Source organism: Colossoma macropomum, unplaced genomic scaffold (assembly GCF_904425465.1).
Source record: "Colossoma macropomum unplaced genomic scaffold, Colossoma_macropomum, whole genome shotgun sequence".
Lineage (NCBI taxonomy): Eukaryota > Metazoa > Chordata > Actinopteri > Characiformes > Serrasalmidae > Colossoma > Colossoma macropomum.
In genome coordinates, this window is record NW_023494796.1 from 12197474 (window position 1) to 12214763 (window position 17290).

The 17290-nt window shown below is 36.9% G+C and overlaps 2 long non-coding RNA genes across 2 annotated transcripts; both read right to left on the reverse strand.

The window, feature by feature from the left end:
* Positions 1 to 3197, reverse strand: LOC118817104. The gene is made up of 3 exons (XR_005007940.1): positions 3082 to 3197; positions 235 to 295; positions 1 to 112 (listed from the first exon to the last, which is right to left on the reverse strand). It is a non-coding gene; the product is annotated as an uncharacterized LOC118817104 (long non-coding RNA).
* An 8336-nt stretch (positions 3198 to 11533) lies between these two features.
* On the reverse strand, positions 11534 to 14640 carry LOC118817105. The gene is made up of 3 exons (XR_005007941.1): positions 14405 to 14640; positions 13814 to 13919; positions 11534 to 11698 (listed from the first exon to the last, which is right to left on the reverse strand). It is a non-coding gene; the product is annotated as an uncharacterized LOC118817105 (long non-coding RNA).
* Positions 14641 to 17290: the final 2650 nt, after the last annotated feature.

The following is a 17290-nucleotide window of genomic DNA, read 5'->3' on the forward strand; positions in this document are numbered from 1 at the left end:
GTAGACCCTGCTAAAGCTGTAGTTGATTCCTCATTGAAATTTGTGACATTTGTTACTGATTCTGTGTTAGCTGTAGTTGTGTTGTCTTGTGTTATAACACAGTTTATTGTGGCTGTTTTAAGGGAAGCACATTCGAGAGCAATGTTATTTTGGAGAATAGTTTTAACCAGTTCAAATGAAAAACTTACTATAAGTAAACTTTTGGTGAAGATGGTAATTTGTTTTTACACTTACCCATTAACATGCACACTGCAGTCAATGTTTTTCCATTCATCTTGATTGTTTCAAATAACACCTTTAGGAGATTGTGTGTTAGCATGTAATATTCTAGGCATCACTTATAACTGTAATCACAATATAATATAATATAATATAATATAATAAATTAGGTTTAGATATAACTCAAATATATACAGGTCTATAATAGCTATTATTCATTACATTTTCCTTTGTTTAATCATTTGTTTTGATCTCTTATTTTAAACCATTTCAGCTTCTGCAACAGTATCTCTGGATACATGTGAGATGGTTGTTAATGGACATACTGTATATAAATTAGGGGTGGGGAAAAAATCGATTCTTAGATGGATTGCGATGCGGACGTGGGCAATTCTGAATTAATTTACAAATATCAAAAAACGATTTTCTAAATTTTAATTGATAACGCAATGTTGACGGAATGCAAAAGGCGGAACTTTGCAAAGTGCAGAAGTGCAGTGCCTGGACAGTCTGTGGCGGCACACTACATTAAAAGCTAGTGCAGGGGTCGCAACCCAAATGTTAATAAGAGTCATTTTGTCCTTTCAACAAAAATCAAACCCCCCTTTGGAGCCATAACATTTTAAGTCCATTTTACCATCTTGGCTCTACATGTGTCTCAGTACGTGCTAAAAGGCTATAATACAAACAAAAATGCAGACTTAGCTACTTTACTCTGCTTTAAGCTTTAGCTTAGCTGTAGCCGCTTTTCTTGCATCACCAACTGAAAACTTTTCCACAAAAGTAGAACAGTTCCTTGTAAAATGTCTCTCAATGTTCTACTTTTTATGAGGCTGAAGCCGCTTCTCGTTCTACAGCTTCTCGTTCAACTTTCCCATTCCACCTTAAATAGTGCCTGAGGCGCCAGAATGTAACTGCTGCACCATTTAAGGTGAAACACGCAAATTCAAACAAGAGGCTGGTGAATGAGACGCTGACTTCGGCTTCACTTTTTTGGTGTTTAACAGTTTCTCATTGTAGATTAAACATATCAGGAAACCAGCTAGAGTGATTATAAACATCTATTCATCTCCAAATTATTGATGTTCGTCTTAAATCTTTCTCTTTGCCTTTTCATTAGCTACTAGCTAGGTGAACTAGCGGTTATAGGCTATATTAACTCCAGCGTTTAAGATCATTTATTGTTAAAACTGTGTTTGAATGATTAGCAGAGCTTTATTTTACTGCAAAGGAGGATCATTTTATTTTTACCTACAAATCGAATTCTGCTGTGGAGCTGCATTCGGCCAGTAAAAGAGCCGCAGGTTGCCGACCCTTGAGCTAGTGTATGGAAGCTCTTTGGCTTCTAAGCAGTTGAGGGGGAAAACCATATTACATGTTTCCACCCATTTTTCGTCCGGTTGTACTTGTTGCCAACCAGAGGACCATCAAGCAAACGATGTCAAAACTTCCACCCAACCCAAAGAACGAAGCAAACTACAAACTCTATCACAACTTTTATTGTCAAGGATTTGCGTCCATTCTGAGTCGTTGAGAACCAGGGCTTTTGCGTTATGTTGTACACTTTGGAGCCGAGATACAGCGTCCGGTCTCAAAGATATTTTACTGACACAGTGACCCCCCCACACTCTACAAAGAGACCAAAACCGGAGTTATAAAATCACTAAAGAAAACGGGTAGAATATCTGTAATCTGCTGTGTGGACACCCATTGTCACAGGATTTTATTTCACCGTAACTGCGCATTTTATCACAGATGAGTGACAGCCAGCGTCTCATGTGCTCCAAACAAGCGCAGTGAATGAGAGCCTTCTAGTTGACTTGCCACATCGCTTCTGTTTGGTTTATTAATAAAAGATATTGGAAGTAAATTCATTATGGACTATTACACTTTGCTTTAAAAGTTCCAAGTCTTCACACAGTGAGAAAACAGAAATTCTGTAGAAATCAAGATGCATCGTTAATCATTTTATAATTGCATCGCAGTCCTCTGAATCATAATCTAATCGAATCGTGAGGTGCCTAGAGATTCCCACCCCTAATATAAATATTTAGGTATATAATCTGATTGATAAATCTGTTTATTTAGGAAAGAAATACAGATAAAAACCAGCCAAAGCTTTTATACATTTTGTATTGTAATTTCATTTTACCATTATTTAACACCATTAGTTATTGTTAATTGAAGTGGTAGGGATTCCCCACCTGGTTAAAATAAAACTTTCCTGAGCTTAATTTGTGTCACAACAAACTGATTTAGCATTAATTCCACATGGTGTAAGTCTTCTTGAGCGCTCTGTGTAATTGTTTTTAAAACGCCAACAATTCCTTACTGATGGAAGATAAAAGATCTGATTAGAAGGAAAATATGTGATATTTACAGATTAGGAATGCAAGTGATAAAATATAAGACTGTCTTTCAGTACCTCAGCCCTTTTATTTAAAGGTTTAAAAACCCTTTAAAAAGAAATGGTCCTGTTGAAATGGTCCTTGGTAGATAAAACTTATTAGAAGTAATGACTGAGAAAGACGATTAAATAATAAATGAGAGAAAAATGTTCTCTTTCATGTTGCCTTCATTTGTTTCATTGTAAGAACTTGCCTTTATTTTATGAATTAGTTATTAGTATTAGTATTATTTTCAATTGTAATTAGTTTAGGGGATTAATGACTTGAATAACATGGTTTAGTAAAATTCTAATTTTGAGATTATCAGATGTCACCTAATACCAGGAAATAAAATCTCTCATTCTTACAGACTTGAATTTATTACTTATAACTTACTACTCATTACTTATTTATTATTTATAAAATACTAATTAATTATTACTAACAAACTCTCAAATTCAGTTATCAAACTTACCAAATTCCTTCGTGAAGTCAGCTTCGATCACTATTTGTGAAGTAGCTGAATTGTGATGTAGTGTGTTTGTATGATGTCTGTCAAATCATAGTCCTCTACAGCAGGGTAGCCCAATAGTCCCGTAATGCAAATGTGTAAAGCAATGCTTGTGTGGGCTTACTTATAAGTCCTGATGAAAGTGACGTGTCTGAGTATGGTCTCTTTGACATATTTCTCAATACTGGCCATTCATATTCTTCAGTCATCTACTGTCATGCAGAGTCTAGCCACATTTTTTGCATTGTCCTTTGTTTCAGTTGAAAGGCATTTTTGGCAGGTGAATTGATGACGCATTCCATCTTGTACAACTGAAAGAAGTAATGTCTAAAAATATAGCTGTGGGGTATGTTGCAATTGCACAATAGCATTTCATTGTCATCCAAGTCTCATGTCAAACCCAATAAGAACTTAGATTGTGTGAACTCACAAGTGAAAATCTAAAACATATTGTCGCTGTCCAAAGAAAAACATGTATCTTCATTTTGTTGATTTTTAATTTTCTGCATCATTTGGACACAGTGGCTCTCCTTTACATCATGTGGAAATTTCATGAAAAATGGACTGATAGCAATGCTTTAAAATTACTTGCAATAAAATATATTCACATTGACTTACATTGAAAGTAAGAATGGTTTTGGCCTTTCCTGTAAAGTGACCATTTTGGAGATTTTTCTTTGGACAGCGACAATATGTTCATCAGGAAATCTTAGAACACCTCATCTTATTTGTAAATTAAGTCTGAAAGAAAAGTTTACCTGGCTATTAGGATTTCTCACATCATTTAAGTTTTGAAAATAAACTGTTGAAATTAAAGGTTACCTTTCTGTGTTTTTTTTCATTCTTTTTCTTTCTTTTTTTTTTACATATAAAATGCCTGCTGCTCTTTACATTGTGTGAAAATATCATGATGAATAGACAAATAGAACTGTTCCAAAATTACCTACAATAAAAAAGTGACTATATTTCCTTCTTTTTACTTTTTTTGACATATGAGGTTTCGTTATGACAGTAGTCATGTATTTATCAAATTATCTAGCAGCCACATTCTCTGTTCATTTCTTTATCAGTTCATCTTTGAAGGCATTAAACAGGGTGTTGTCTGTCATTGCTGACATTTTTTCTATTGTTAAGCTCACACTATTTTTATTCAATGTTAAATTGCCATGTGATCTTAAACAAATGGAAGAATATAAAACTTAATGAAATATGATTAAAGAGGCTGTAAAGAAGAGCACTTTTTTGTAGAGGCAAAAGTGTTTTGAGATCTTAGAGTTTAAGACAGGTTTCAATTTATTGTTAACCATATTAGCATGAGTGGTCAAGGTATCTGTAAAAACTTTCAAAGTAATAACTTAATAACTAAATAACTAAATAATAATAATAATAGTAATAACTAAAGATTTTGAAAAACGAAACAAATATACAGCATAAATTACAATAAGTACATACAAAAGTCATTTAAGTTAAGCTCTTCTACTTCTTCCATAATTTTGTAAGTTGGATTGCTGGAGTGAAACGTGACTCTTACTTAATGTGTTCATGTAACATTCTGTCATTCATGTCAAGTAATTGAGCTAACTATTTAGATAAGCTATACTTTGTAAGACTTAGGGATTTGGAGACTTCTCTAGTGAATATGTAATTGCTACGTAGTAAATACGTAACAGTTGCGCTTTGGACCCCTTCACTGAGTGGATGAATCTGATATGAGCACATTGAAAAAGTAACAAAAACTTGATAATGAATGTGTCTTCTGAGAATGAAAAATAACTATCTACTATTCTCACATTATCTTCATCAGATCCATCTACATTTTTTCTCCTTACTTATTTTTTAAAAAATCTTACATAGTGCAGCTTCATTATATGTGAACTTGCATAAAGGTTCTGTAGGATAATAATTCTAAGCTTGCAAAGCAACAGAATGCCCAGTAGTAATTAAAAAAAACATTTGATTATTTCCTGAATTTTATTCATTTATTTATATTCACATGTTAGAAATGGGTGCAGCGGCCAATGCATATGGCAACATACGTTTCATTTTCTGAGCAAAATAATTTTTACAAGTTACAAGTAGTAGCATAAAAAAGCATATCATATATTTGTTGTAGAAGTGTCTACATCAATTGTACACTCTGCATTGATGTTCAAGACAATATAAATACATTTCACCCCCGTTTATTATATGAATATACATATTAAGTCAACTAAGGTAAAATACAGTAATGTACACAAAAAACTGTTTAGTTTAGTAAACTTTACTTACTTTTTAGACACTTTAGGAAATTCTCTGTCTTGCACACCATCTTAGTGCTGAGTGAATAGTTTGAATGCTTTAGGAATGACAAGAACTTCCTCAGTGCCCCAATCCCTACTCCCCAGCCAAGCGTCACTCGGGCATTAAAACAGTTTTTGTTCGTTTTATGTTCATTGTCCAAAATCTGTGGTTTCAACTAGTGTTTTTCTTTGGCTTTTGGCTGCTTGGCTGTATCATACATTTCCTGTGTGGTCCATGTAAGTGCTGGTTCAGTTTGTTGTCTGATTGTGAAACTTTTTAGCCATGAAAGTGCCACTGTGCATAACAGGATGATGAAAAGTGATAGCTTTAAACAGTGGCACTTTGGCATTTTCAGTGAAGAACACAATAGAGCCTCTGCTCAGTGGATCTGGTGTTGGTTGTGTTTTCTGTTCAGTACTGTTTGGAAAAGGATTCGGGGAAGTATTTAAGACAGTGGTGTCTGTGTTCTTGTTTGTTTGAGATCTATATGTATCCTTAGATTCTGTCATGATAGATAGTGTGTGATTTGACATTGGAGAAGAAGATTCAGTTGGCCTCGAGAAATGGGATGATGGCCTTTGGGAAGAAGAAGTGGAGTATTCTACAGTAATGTTGTTTATTGATGTTAAAGAAGTTGTCTGTCCTGCCAGCATCATATCTTGGGTGTTGAATATGGAATGCGAAGAGTTTGTCGATGCTGAATCTAGAGCAAGTGTTCGCTTCGAGGTTGCATTCATAAGTGAACTTGTGGACTGTCTGTTTGTTGGGGATGACCCAAGTCTGCTTGTGTCTAGTGAAGTGCTTACAGAGCTTGTAAATGCTAATGAATTAACAATTTTAGTTGTTGCATTTGATAGTGCAGAGGTAGAAAGTAGATCTGAGGTTGATGCTTCATTAGTTGTCTGATCTGAATAGGTGTTTCTTGATTTGACAGATACAGTCAGGTTTTCTGAAGTGATAGGAGTAACTGATGTGTTTTCTGAAGGTATCATTTGTGTTGAAACATCTGTTTCAACTGAAGCAGTAAGTACAGATGTTTCCATTCGGGGTATATCTGACAACACACTGGTCCTTGGTCCAGTCACTTCTGGTAAAACTGAAGTTGCCATATTTAACTGTTGGAGGGTACTTTTTATAGTGGCAGTCAGAACATCCATTGTTGGGTTGGTTGTCTCTTTTATGTTAGTTTGAGATGTTGCAAATGCTGGTGATACAGTCTCTTCTGCAGAAGTATTTCCTGATGTGGTGGGGAAGTTTTCAGAATGTTCAGTTGGAGGGCTTGCAGTGTTTATACCAAGAGAAGAGGAAATTGGTGGTGTCAGAGATATATTATCTGTCTGGGAGGTGGCATGTATTGGCGGATTCCATGACAATGTTGAGACTGATGTGACCGTGGAAACTGGTGTAATTTCACTGTCTTGGCTACTAGTTTGTGGTGTAGCTGAGGGTGTGCTATGGAATTGTGTGAATGATGGCGCAGTACCTATCGGTGCATTTGAAAATGTGTTCATTGGTGTACCTAAAGGTGTAGTGTCTACCGATCCACCTGTCCCTGTGTTATCTGAAATTGTGGATCCTTGAGATGTACCTGAAGCAGTGATGGAAGGCATAGTATCTGTTGGTGTAACTGAGAATGCAGTGGTTGTTTGTGTACTTTGAGCTGTAGTTAGCAATGTTATTGATGATGTACCACTGTTTATTGTTCCAGCTAAAGAAGTAGTTCCTTCTGATAGAACTGAAGGCATAAAACTGTCAGTACTTTTGGGTGTAACCGAATCTGTTGCACTTTGGAGTGTAGATGAAGGTGTTATCCTTACTGGAACTGCTGAAGGTGTATTACCCAGGGGTGTAGTTGAAAATGCGATAGGGATGGGTGAAGTTGTTTGGAGAGGGGCATTATTTGCTGAGGATGTTTGGACCATTGTAAGCACTGGAGAATATTGTGCTGGTCTTCTGGATGTCATGTCAGATGGGTTGACTGGAATGGAAGTTTCACTTGTCAGGTTTATATCAGGCAACTGTGCAGCAGTGCTCTGTGAGGATGTCAATTGGTGCTTAGTTGGTGCAAAGTCACTAAAGTTTTGTGTATTAAGGGTAAGGGGTTGTAGCGATGATGCAGTTGGATCAGTTAATGACTGTATATGGGGTAATGATAGGGTAGAAGAAATATTATCCCTGAATGATGTTTGAGTTGTTGTCGGTGTCATATTTGATGTACTCACTTTAGTACTGTCTGTATTAAAAAGGTGAGAAAAGGAAGACATTTGCATTGATTCTGTTTTGACTGATTCAGTAGTTGCAGTTGTTGCAGTACTTGTGGGAGAGACTGAGGACTGACTGCTGGAATAAGCTGTGAATCCATCTTCAAAAGAATTAGATGTAAGTGTTGATCTTGTTTGTGATTGGTCAGTCACTGCCAGTCCATTGAATTCAGAAATTGCCACATTTGGAGTATCAGATTCTACAGAAATTTTAGCCATGGGTGTTGAAATGGGTGATTTTGAATTTGGTGTAAAAGATGTGGATGTAGATAAAACAGTTGTGGTCAAAGGTGAAATAGTGGAAAATGAGGTAAATGATAAGGTAGAAGTTGGTGAAACATTCTCAACTGTGCTCTCAGGGTTTCCATGTGTGATAGCTCCTGCATTTGTCATTTGGATGGCTCCTATGGTACTGGTACTTATGTCTGATGGAATGCCACCATAGTTGGGGTCAGGTACCTTTGTACCAGTACTCTCTGATGACTTCACTATTTGTTCATTTGATGAGGTGACACCGGTGATTGTAGAAAACATGTCTTCTGATGTAGATGTTGTGACAGATATATTGTTAATAATAATGCCAGTACTGTTTACAGAATTTAGGTCTTTATTGCTGGTCAAAAGATGGTTGGGATTAGGTGCCAGTGTTCCAGTGCTCTCTGACAATGTCACTCTTTGGTCCAGGGATGTGGAAGCACCAGTGATTGTAGAAAACATGTCTTCTGATGTAGTTGTGACAGTTATGTTGTTAATTATGTTGCCAGTACCATTTACAGAATTTAGGTATTTTTTGTCAGTCAAAAGTTGCATGGACATAGCAGATGTTTTAATGGATATTGTTGGGGCTTCTTCATTTATGGAGGACACCATATTTGTTGTTTCTGCATTTGTCTTTGTTATCACTGAGGGTAGAGGTTGTGTAGTATGGCCCAGTGATATTTCATTAATTGATGAGGTTTTCACTTCAGAGACATTAGTTACTGAATTATTCCTGGTAGGTTTGAGGCCTGAGGTAATCAACAATGCTTGGTTTGAAATTAGTGAGTTTAAACTAGAGGCAGAGGAAGAAGCTGAAGTAATCTTTAATATCACAGACATGGTTGAAGTTTCATGGGTTGTGGGGGCAGTGGTTTGGAGAGGGACACCATTTGTTGTATTAGGTGACATAACTGTGCTTGTTTGCAGTGACTTAGGTGAGGATGTCTGGACTGTTGAGCCTGTCTCTGTATCAGTAGCAATAGTTGAATTAGAGTTTAAAGTGTCGGACTGAGTCCCACCCTTGTTGTGGTTAGGTATCATTGATTGTGCAGTGTTTGTGTTGACAATCGTTGACGAAAGCATTAGTTCATTAGCTGATACTGTGGATATGTATGGAACTTTGGTTACTGAATCATTTGTGGGAGGTCTATTGCCTGTGATTACCTCTGAAACTGGATCTGAAATGATTAAAGTAGTTGTGGGCTTTGATAGTGCTGTTGCATTGTAAATGGATAAGTTGGAGCCTGTGGAAGAAGTTGAAGAAGAAGTGACCGGTGATGTTAAAACCATGCCTGAAGTTTCATAAGCTTCAGCAACAGTTTTTTGCTCTACATTGGGTGTAATGCCAGTGTTTGATGACAGTGAAACTGGACTAATAAGAGGATCTGTTGTTGTTGTGGGAGGAGGTTTATGAGAGGTAATAAATGGTGAAGTTGTTGGTGACAAAGAGGATGCTTCAAGACTCTCAGGGGTTGAGTATCTTGTCCTTTTGGTAGTCTCCATGGTATTGGTGCTGCTTCTTGACTGACCACTTACTTCTGTGGGTTTAGACAACATTACTTCAGTGCCCTGGTTAAGTGATGGGGTTGGGGTGGTGCTGAAATCTATAGGGATTGGTGCTGTTTGAGTTGATGATGCCGCAACAATTGTGCTGACATTTGGATTCTGGGTTACAGTCTGATTTCGGCCTGAAATATTTTGCACTGACTGAGCAGTTACAGTACTGTTGGTGAGAGAAACAGGATTTGTTGTAAAAGAGTCAACTGCTAAATTAAAATTTGGTAAGACATTGCCAGTTGTGGTCTCTAATATTCCATGAGAGTTTACTCCAGAAAAATGTCCAGTGTCTTCTGAAATGGATGTAGCTGTGACAGTCACTTTGTTAGTAATGTAGCCAGATTCACTTGAGTAATCAAAGTTTGTGCTAATGATTGTATTTGACGAAATTAAACTTGCACTTGCAGACACTGTTGGAGTATCTGCTGCACTTATTGTAGCAGGTGCATGAGTGGTGGTAGGCAATGATTCAGATGATGACAAAGCAAATGTTGCAGGTCCTGTGCTTGTCTCAGAATCTTGAATCACAGATCTGTTGGCTGTTTGGCCACCAACCAATGACTCTGTAGATGTTTCTGTAGATGTAAACTTTGATAGTTCAGTGCTGGAATCAGTTGGAATACTGATTGATTGAGATGTCACAATGACTGATTGTAATGTGACAGAACTATTGTCTTTTGATTCAAAATGTGCAGAGCTGCTAGAATCTGTGGGTGTTAGAGTTGGAGTTGCAGCTGCCGTACTTGATGAAATAGAATTATTGCCTGAATTTGAAGTAAAGCTTACACTGTCAATTGGGACTGAAGTTGTTTGCAGTAATTGAGCAGACAGAGAGATACTGGTGTCAGGTGCTATGGATTGACTGGTTGAAACAATTGAGTTTTTGTGTCCCAGAGAAATAGATGTTGTTGAATCTCTGGAAGTGCTGCTGAGCGTTTCCTCTAGAGTAGTGGGCACAGGGGAGTGGTCTGATTCCAGTGTCTGATTTGTTGGTTGCCTGTTCACCTGTTGAAATTGTGTTACTGATGGAGATTTTGAAGTCATGGTTGCAGACCCAAGCATATCAGTGGTTACTGGTGTAGTGGAGGGTGCAGTTACCCCATGACTCGTGTGATCTTGAGGAATCGACTTTGAAGATTTGGCAGTCGTGGATGAAGGTGAAATTGTGGATAAGACAGAAGATGCTGAGATGTTCTCTGTTATATTTTCAGAGGCTGTTGTTTTGATGGTCATTGCGGTGTACGTGGTAGCCTGGTTTGAGTTTGGTGACATTGCATCATTGCTTTGTGTGGATGCCATGGATTCTGAAGTTCCAGAAGTTAGGAATGATGCTAATTCAACAGTTACAGATGAAGTCTCTTGATACGATGTTTGGAGTTCTCCTGATGCTGCTGAGGAAGAATCTGTCATCCTGCTTGTTGAACTGGCTGTTGGTGTCTGGAAAACTGTCTGGACGGGAGAAGCCTCAACATAAGGAGTATCTGTTAAGTTTGGGTTTCTAGTTTTTGTTGTGTCTAGCTTTTGGGAAGATGTATGTTGACTAGTAATGTTGTTGGTTGTAACTGACTTTATTGTTGGTATGTTTGGAGTGTTTGTACTGGGTCCACCTGGTCTGATAGAAACTGAGGAAGTAACTATGGCTACATCAGTTGTTGAATAGTTGGATTCCATCCCAGTTGTAGCATTGTCAAGGTTGTCACCTAAAGACGAAAGAGGATTTGAGATGGTGGAGTCTAAGCTTGTGGTTACATTTACTGGAACCAGGGTCTGGATCTCAGTTGTGTTTTTTGATAAAGTGCCATGATCTCTGGTTATAGCAAAGCTTGTGGAAGATAAATTTGAGCTTAACATAGTTGGAGATGAAGGATTTTCCGTCTTCAAAGTTCTTTCTTTTGTACTGAGGACAGCTGTCATCAGGGAATTGTCTGTTTGTGTGTCCTGGACTGCTGATGTATCCATACGTTTAAATATCTGGGATGTCATGATACTGGAGGTGGTTATGGCAGTGTGCGGTTCTGGATCTGTAGCGCTGGTTGACATCTGAGATGTGTCAGTGATTCTTGACGTTTCAGACATAGCTTCTGTCTGAGAAGAGCTAGATATGTCTATACTCACAGTCACATTGTCCATGGAAACAACTGGGGATGTTTGGTTAGTGCTAGACATGGATGCTGTTTCATTTACTGTAGTGGTGTCAGCAAGTAAGCAAGATGATTGCCACATAGCTGAAAAAATAAAAGTTACAGGTTACTTGAGATTAAGGAAAGATTGATATGTATTGTTGCACAGATCACTTCAAACAACGGTTATTAGGGATCACACAACTTCAGTAAGGCATTTACTGAAGTCATGTGTAACAACAAAAATGTTTTAACAATAAAGCTTTCAAAGTTATCAAAAAAACTGCCAAATGTTTACATAACCATAGCTAGCATAACCATGCCATAGCAGAACAACTTTTGCTCCCCTAAAAACTTTTCAGTTGATGGTTTTTTAGGGTGACCATATTTTAGTTTTCAAAAATGTGTACACTGGGGGCAGGAGGGCAGCATGAGGCAGACTGTAGAAAGCAAAAGCCAAATCTAAATTTTGCAATTTAGAAATGCATGCCTGAAGTTTGTTTATGTCCAGAAAAGCATACATGTCCTAGAAAAAGAGGATGTATGGTCACCCTGGGATCTTTAAAGCAGTGGTTCTCAAACAGGTCCTCATGGATCCCCAGATGGTCCACATTTTTGTTCCAACCTAACTTGCAACACATACAAATAGAGCACAAATGTGGACCATCTAGAAGTTCTTGAGAACAGGTTTGAGAACCACTGCTTTACAGGATCATTTTAAAGAACACAAAATGTGCAACTCTGAAGAACATTTTAAAGTGTAAAGAACCTCCACATAATGCAAAGGTTATATACTGGAACCTTGTTGACCATTCTTGACAGTGAGAGAACATACACTAACTGACTACTTTATTTTATTTTGTATTTACACTCATTGTCTGTCTGTCTGTATTATTTGTTAGTCCCTCTTTACCCTATTCATCATTAATCAGGACCCCCACAGCACAGATGTTTTAAATAACTCAGTATCACTGATGGACTGAGAATACTCCACCAACCAAAAACGTCCAGCCAGTAGCATCCTGAGGTCAGAAAGTGAACACTGATGAAGGGCTAGAAAATGACTAACAGAACCTGTGCTGAAACAGATGAGCTACTGTCTCTGACTACATCTACAAAGAGGGCCAACAAGGTAGGAGTGTTTAATAGAGTGGACAGTGAGTGGACACCAGTGTTTAAAAGCTCCAGCAGCACTGCCATGTCTGATCCAATAATACATTGACAAATATAATAATTCTACAAAATAAATAATGATAGAGGTGTTCCAAAGCTACTGTATATGGACCATTTAGACCGTATATGTACAAGCTTTCAGACCAAGGATTATGTTATGATCTCTTTAAAACTTTGGCATTGATAAAGAAAGTGATAAGTTAAATATAATAGTAAGCTAAATATGCTAAATATATACAAAATCATCATTTATAGGGTATGTTCAACTGGGGGGGCATCTGTCATAACTCTAACCCCTAAATTTCAACTTGTGAAAATAATGCTTAGGTTTTTTCTGTTTTGTTTTTTTTAATCTTTTTGATTTGTTTTGAAGTGGAGCTGAAAGATTTAGATTTATCATTCATTCATTTCCTTTTTTTTTAAAGTTATTTAAAACATGCTGTTTTCACGTCATTACCAAAACGCAAAGAGTTTTATTCTCATTTTAGAGCAGGAAGTGAGACTGCATCCCTGTCTCTCATGGCCACATGGTAAGCAGTTAGATCCCACTGTTTTGATGTAAATGTGTCTTAAAGTCTGAAAATCAGTGTGTAACATTAAGAATTGTCACTACCGAAGTAGATATTTTTTGCAATTAAATAAAAACTTATCATATTTTTATTTTATTTTTATGTGCACCACTGTTCAAAGCTGTGCTTGCTAGTCATGTACTGAGAAGTATTTTTGAGCTCAAAATTTGCTGAAATTGTCACTATTGAAACATTTGGAAAGTGTTCAGTAATGTTTTGATTGCATTGATAGTGACTCAATGGAATACTCAATCATTTATTTTAATAAAATAAACAAAATTAAGATATGGGGCCATTCACAGCAAAAGGATTTTAGCCTATTGTCCAAGTTAGTTAAAAGTTCGAAAGGGTTTTTGATTTTGAACCAGTAGGGTAGAATCATTCATATAAACATCAGTATCAGGAAACAGATCAGGAAATAAAACCTAAATAACAAAAATTGTAGAATTCCAGGTGACATGTGCATGTCACAACTCACCACTCAACACCAGGAATAAAATGTCACATTTCATAGCTGCGTCAGTGCTTCCTGGTTGTCTGCACAAGGCAAAGCGTGACGTGATAAAGGAATTGTGGTCAGAGTCCTGTGGAAAAATGTAGCTGCATGTTAGAAGTTGACTGCAATCGTTATTGTGTTTCTTGTTTTCTCTACCCTGTCATCTTTCATCAGTGGTAACATACTTTGCTCACCTTTTAGAACACAAAAACAGAGCCAACAAAGCAGGAACTATTAATGGATCAATTCATAGTTTAGATATTAGTTTTGAAAGGGACCGATCCAAGAAAAACACACTTGTACTGTTTTGTGTGGAAATGCCACTCACAAAGACTTATATCATCTACAGTCAACATCTGCACAATGCAAACAAACTTGTTTCTGCAAACACATTCCTACACTGACTCATCGCCACAACCAAAATATGCACATCCTGATCCCTGACCAAAAATAAACCTCAGATACGGATACGAATTCAGAATTGTGAGATGGTAGAATTACATGAATTAACAGTTTTAGAAACTTTCAGTCTCTTGATCCATGTAAGAGAACATGAGAACAAAGTTCACTCACCTTTTAAGCCTGACTTTACCGTGCCGCCCTCAGATGCTAATGCTAAGGGTGAGAGAATCTTTAGTCTTACTCCTCTAGTCCATCTCTCAAAGAACTGAAGTGGAGTAGTTCAGTATTCCTGTAAATCTATAATGTAAACTCTATCTATATTGGATAAATTATAAAATATCCTTATACTGTTTTGTTTAGAGATGGATTTGTAATCGTCGTCCTCAATCTTCATGCACAGATGCCATAAGGCAGTAAAGCCTGTCAGTCATAAGGTGGAACCTGCTGAACAAGAAATGGCGCTCAGAGAAACTGCTTTGCAATTTCTTTGCCTATCAGACACAAAGTTCTGTTTGTTTCTGTTAGTAAGAAGAGCTCGCTGAGATCAGAATACAAATCATTGCTGAGACGCATGGATGCAATAAAACACCTAATAATAGGACATCCTGTTGCCACTACTTCAGGTCACAAATTCAGCATATCATCACTGTTGTTGTTGTCGTCATAGTGCCTCATTTTTTGGCCTTTTTTACTTTTTTACATGCAAAAGTTGGGGTTCACTGGTCAAATTCCGTGTGTTTGTTGATTTTCTAAGTGAAAATAAGTAAACACATTCTCTACAGAGAACACTGCTCATTTTAATGCTGTCCGTTGCTAAATTTAATATATTGGGAACAAAAGAACATAAAATGTGGCATGTGCAAAAGTTATGGCACATTTTGCACTTTATATTTTTCCAGTATGTCAAACGGAAGAAATACATAGAAACTGTGTAGAAAAGTCACACAGTGATGCCATATGTAAGTCCCCTGCCGAGAATGCAAAACCAACAAAGCATGGGCATCACTATTCCGAAAATTTCATAATGAGTGGACCAATAGAAACGGACCAAAATAACTTGTTGATAATGAAAAAGTTTTCATTAAAAGTTAAGAAGGTTTTTTCCTTCTCCTGTGAAGTTACAGTTTTGAAGATTTTGTTCTGACAGTGATAAAATGCTTGTAGCATGAGTAGACACTACATGTGAGAGACAACTTGGGCTGGAGTTTGGAGTTTCTGTTACGTAATTTAAAAACTGAGAGGCAGAAGTGAGGAATGGGGAAGGGGATCCTCGTCATGGGAAAGGTCGAGATGGAATTCATAGATAAGAGGGAGGAATTCCAGGTGTGCTCTTCCCTTCATACGTCAAAAATTCAACTATGTGAGAAAACACAAGGATGTTAGATTAAATATAGAATCAAATTACCACTGATATACGGAAGTAGCAGTAAATGCAACTCTTATGTAGCCATGTGCAAAGGTTTGGGTGCCCCTGGTCAAATGTGTTGATTTTTTAAGTGAAAATAAGTGAACACATCCTCTACAGAGAACACACTTTAGCATTGCACATTTTAATGCACAATCACTGTTTATTTGCTGAATTTAACATTTTTAAATAAATTAACGTGCACTACATGTTCCTTGTCAACTCTATAATGTAAGTATAACTATGCAATTATACACTCTCAAAAATAAAGGTTCTAAATTGTCACTGGAGCAGGACCCCTCTTGCCACTGGGGTGGTTCCCTCAAGGCTACATCTCAGTACCTTTAGTCAGGGAACATAATTGTACCATAATCCATTGGAATTATATTTTTTAGATTGTATTGACTCCACACACCCCGTCTCGTCTCCAGGCTTTTTATCTTAATGTTCTGTTTTAAAACATTAGGTTATGAAAAGATACAAATATGTATTTTTACACTGGGAAAAACTTATTTAAGGTACACATTTGGACGTTGAAACCACTGTTGTACCTTTCTGGGGACATTTACATTGTTTGTGCCCTGATGAACGAAAATTCATCAGTAATGGTTTTAAGGCTCAATTGTCTACCCTAAATGGGTTTTAAAGATGCACTACTTTTACTTTCCCAGAGGAAAGGGATACGTTTAAACCTCTTTATAACCTAATGTTTCGAAAAAGACAATAAAAAGTCGGGAGTCACAATAGAGAATATGGAATCAATACAGTTTAAAAGTATATAAATTTGCAATAGAATTTGGTAATTAATTATATTATCTAATTAAAGGGAAATCAACATTTCCACTACGAGTAGATGTCTTTTTTGCATCAGGAATGCAGATAGCACCAGCTAGATAAGTAGCAGCTATGCTAGGTACCCACAATCTGCAGAAACCTAGAGCTGGTTTTGTATGTTTCCATTGAAAAAACATCATTGCTCATCTTACAAAGTGGGTAAACAGGGACAAAATGCTACAGGACTGGCTGCTGTGTAAGCACCGAAAGTCGATGATGATCAAAGGAGAGCGTAATGGTCACTTTTATTTGTTTTTATTTGTTTTATTTGTCCTTAAAAAGAACTTAAATCAAAATGTTATAGGAAATCAATTTAAATATTTGTTAAACTTTTGATGTAATTCAAAATATTAAGACTGAAATCTAAATTGAGGAACCTTGAAACTGCACTTTATGGCTACTATGAAAAAGGGTTAAGGTGGACAGTCCTGTAATTTAAAACATATTATTACTTATTACTACATTTCTACAATTACTTATTATTACTTATTATTTTCATTGGCATCAAAGGACATTTGGATTTTTATTTTTCAGCAAGTTGCAGAAACATTTTCCATTGTTTCATTTACGTAATATTCTTGTCTTTCTGCTCAATGTTTATTTTTTGGTGCACACTTTGTTTGCTTTCTTGTAATCCAGGGTGTGTCCTAATGTTTGCACTGTCATGTTATGTTTTTCTTTAATCATGAAAATTAGTTCAAGGGGAATCTAGGGTCTAATTATAACCTCCACAAGCATAACAGGCAAGATGCTCACTGATCGGCACAAGACAAGACCAGCATCAACCCACATGAGACCAGCTGGACTCTTCATGTAGT